This window comes from Oryctolagus cuniculus, chromosome 3 (assembly GCF_964237555.1).
Source record: "Oryctolagus cuniculus chromosome 3, mOryCun1.1, whole genome shotgun sequence".
In the NCBI taxonomy this organism is placed as follows: Eukaryota; Metazoa; Chordata; class Mammalia; order Lagomorpha; family Leporidae; genus Oryctolagus; species Oryctolagus cuniculus.
The window spans coordinates 55,117,322-55,120,748 of NC_091434.1; the positions used below are offsets into that span (position 1 = coordinate 55,117,322).

The window sequence follows — 3,427 nt, forward strand, 5'->3', positions numbered from 1 at the left end:
TAAATGATCACTGACACTCTTTTGCCAAATTTTCAAAAGTTTTACTTAAACATTTGGAAGCATTTCTCTCATTTCCTTAGGACTCAAATAAATAATATTCCCAAATATTCCTGGATTTCACATTTTTTAAAAGAGACAAATTGTCCAAAATATCCAGGATATTCTTCTCAGACATAGAAAAAACAGTGCTGAAATTCATATGGAAGCACAGAAGACCCTGAATAGCTAAAGCAATACTATACAAGAAAAACAAAGCTGGAGGTATCACAATACAGATTTCAACACATACTACAGGGCAGTTATAATCAAAACAGCCTGGTACTTGTACAAAAAAAAAAAGATGGAAAGACCAATGGAACAGAATAGAAATGCCAGAAATCAATCCATGCCTCTACATGAAACTTATCTTTGAAAAAGGAGCTAAAACCAATCCTTGGAGCAAGAACAGTCTCTTCAACTATTGGCCCTGGGAAAAGTGGATTTTCATGTGGAGAAGTCTGAAGCAATACCCCTACCTTATCCTTATACAAAAATCTTTTCCAAATGGGTTAAATACCTAAATGTATGAACTGATAACATCAAATTATTAGAAAACATTGCAGTGTGGAAGTCACCACTCGGAGGCAGGCAGGGCTGCACCTCCCAGGGGATCTCCCACTTCAAGGAGGGCGGCCTGCCAGAGGAGGGCTTGCTCGGATGGAGTTTGGTGGATGACATGGAGGCCCGAAGTGGAGGGCGTCCAACCCTTCTCTCTGCCTCTGGTTTGGCCTCCGCCATTTTGGCATTTAAGTCAAACGATATTGAGATGGTCCAAATGACGCTAGTGATGGGACAGTATGACTTCGTGGACTGCCATTTGGTTGCAGCACAGAGGAAATAGTTCAGTTCTTTCAAGGTATATTGAGATCTTCAGAAGTAGCAGGAGTGAAATCAAGGAATTTTATGATCCACCAAGAAGATTGCTGGGAGAGCGACCGGGACCATATGATAGACCAATAGGAAGAAGAGGGGGTTATTATGGATCAGGGTGTAGAAGTATGTATGACAGAATGCGACGAGGAGGTGATGGATATGATGGTGGCTATGGAGTTGTTGATGACTATGGTGGCTATAATAATTATGGCTATGGAAATGATGGCTTTGATGACAGAATGAGAGATGGAAGAGGTGTGGGAGGAAGTGCCTATGGTGGGGCTGGTGATGCAAGGTCAGGTTTTCATGGTGGTCATTTTGTACATATGAGAGGCCTGCCTTATTGTGCAATTGAAAATGACATTGCTAATTTCTTCTCACCACTAAATCCAATATGAGTTCATATTGATATTGGAGCTGATGGCAGAGCAACGGGAGAAGCAGATGCAGAGCTTGTGACACATGAAGATGCAGTAGCTGCCATGTCTAAAGATAAAAATAATATGCAACATCGATACATTGAACTCTTCTTGAATTCTACGCCTGGCGGTGACTCTGGAATGGGAGGTTCTGGAATGGGAGGCTACAGCAGAGATGGAATGGATAATCAGGAAGGATATGGATCTGTTGGAAGAATAGGAATGGGAAACAATTACAGTGGAGGATATGGTACTCCTGATGGATTGGGTGGTTATGGCCATGGTGGTGGAAGTGGAGGTTACTATGGGCAAGGTGGCATGAGTGGAGGTGGATGGTGTGGGATGTACTGAAAGCATCACCACCAACACGTACATACAAGTCCTAACAACAGCATCTGGTCTACTAGACTTTCTTACAGATTTCTTTTATATTTTAAGAACTTTATAATGACTGAAGGAATGTGTTTTCAAAATATTATTTGGTAAAACAACAGATTGTGATGGGAAAATCTATTTTCTGTAGGTTTTATTTGTTGCATACTTTGACTTAAAATAATTTTTTATATTCAAACCACTGATGTTGATACTTTTCATATAATAGTTACTCTTAAAGATGTGCTGCCTTCATAAGATTTGGGTTGATGCATTTTACTATTAGCTCTACAAGTAGTAAGTAGTATTATTAGTGTATTACTAGAGGATAATTGTTCACCCCTGCATAAACTGTAAGTCTTAATAAGCAGACATCTGGAATAGAGCTTGAAGAATAATTAGTGTAACTTCCTTTAATTTCTCCTGGACAATACTGTAAATATAAATCCTAAAGATGAGTTTAGATGGCTTTCAGGAACATAAGATCAGCTAACTATTCTTTTTCCAATGTCCTTTATCAAGCATAGCTCTGAAATGTTGATGATCCTGAGGTTTCTGTGTTTCTGAATATTCAAAACTGTGTTACCTGGGGATAGGAGTCTTGTAAATTTAAATTCAAACCCTCCTAGGTGATGCTTCCAAAAAGTGATGGTTTGTAAGTTAACTCAATATGTCTTAGAAAACTAAGGTTCTTGAAATTTGAATGTCACACTTGGGAGGAGGCAAGATGGTGGAATAGAAAGGGGGCACACTGATAGTCCGGGGAGAGACAGTTTAATAAAAGTGGAGATACAGCAGGTTCAAGGAAGAGTAGGGGAGGAAACAGCAGAAGAAACTCTTCCGGAACAAGTGATTCACAGTGGACCTGCGTGGAGAGCGTGGGAGCCCACAGTTCGGGACACCAGTGGCAGACTCAACACACCAGCGCTGGAACGCGAGGTGAGCCGAACCTCAATAGCCCGAGACACCGGCAGGCAAGCAGAGAGAGGAGACTAGAGGGAACGACCCCAGGGGGGAAAAGCTCACCAGGCTAACTGGAAGAGAGAGAGAGAGAGAGAGAGAGAGAAAAAGGTGACTGGTAGGGACACAGGTTTCTCTCTCTCCGCTCACCTCTCAAGGGCGAGCAAGACAAAGAGCAGGCGCCATCTTGGACATACGTCATAAGCAGAGCGACCTCAGGTCTGCACCGGCCCTGAGCCTAGCAGAAAAACCTGACTCTGGGCGGGGCAAATTAACAGGAGATTAGGACCTAGTGAATTTGTGGTGCTACTGAACTGAGACTGTGAAAAAAGAGACGGTGGGGGAGAGAACTCACGGAATTCACGTGAATACTCTCCAGAGACGCTACAATTCCGTAACGTTGGCAACCCAGTGGGAGACTGAAGGAGAATTTGAGCCCACTCTGAGGGCAGAACAAATTCCCTGTGTGGTCGTTGGGAAAGAGCTTCCAATCTCTGGCTCCTGTGGGTATATCATTTGCCTGCTAACTACCTCCAACTTCGTTCAGCTGTGCAGAATTACTTCCCTTTTGAATCAAAAAAGAAAGAAAGAAAGAAAGATCTACCACGCCTAACCTGGGAGTGTTACCTTTGGCACACCAAACAGAGCTCTCAGGCCACACCCATCTCAAGCCTCTAAGGCTCCATCAAAAACAGACAGTCCACTTAATCTAGAGTCATGGTATAACAAGAAAAAGCACCACAGTGAAGAAACCAAATATCTCC

General features: G+C 42.5%; 1 pseudogene; it reads left to right on the top strand.

Annotated features, from left to right (window-relative positions):
• The first annotated feature begins 811 nt into the window (after window positions 1–811).
• LOC100352405 (heterogeneous nuclear ribonucleoprotein H3 pseudogene) lies at window positions 812–2,199 on the top strand (annotated as a pseudogene).
• Window positions 2,200–3,427: the final 1,228 nt, after the last annotated feature.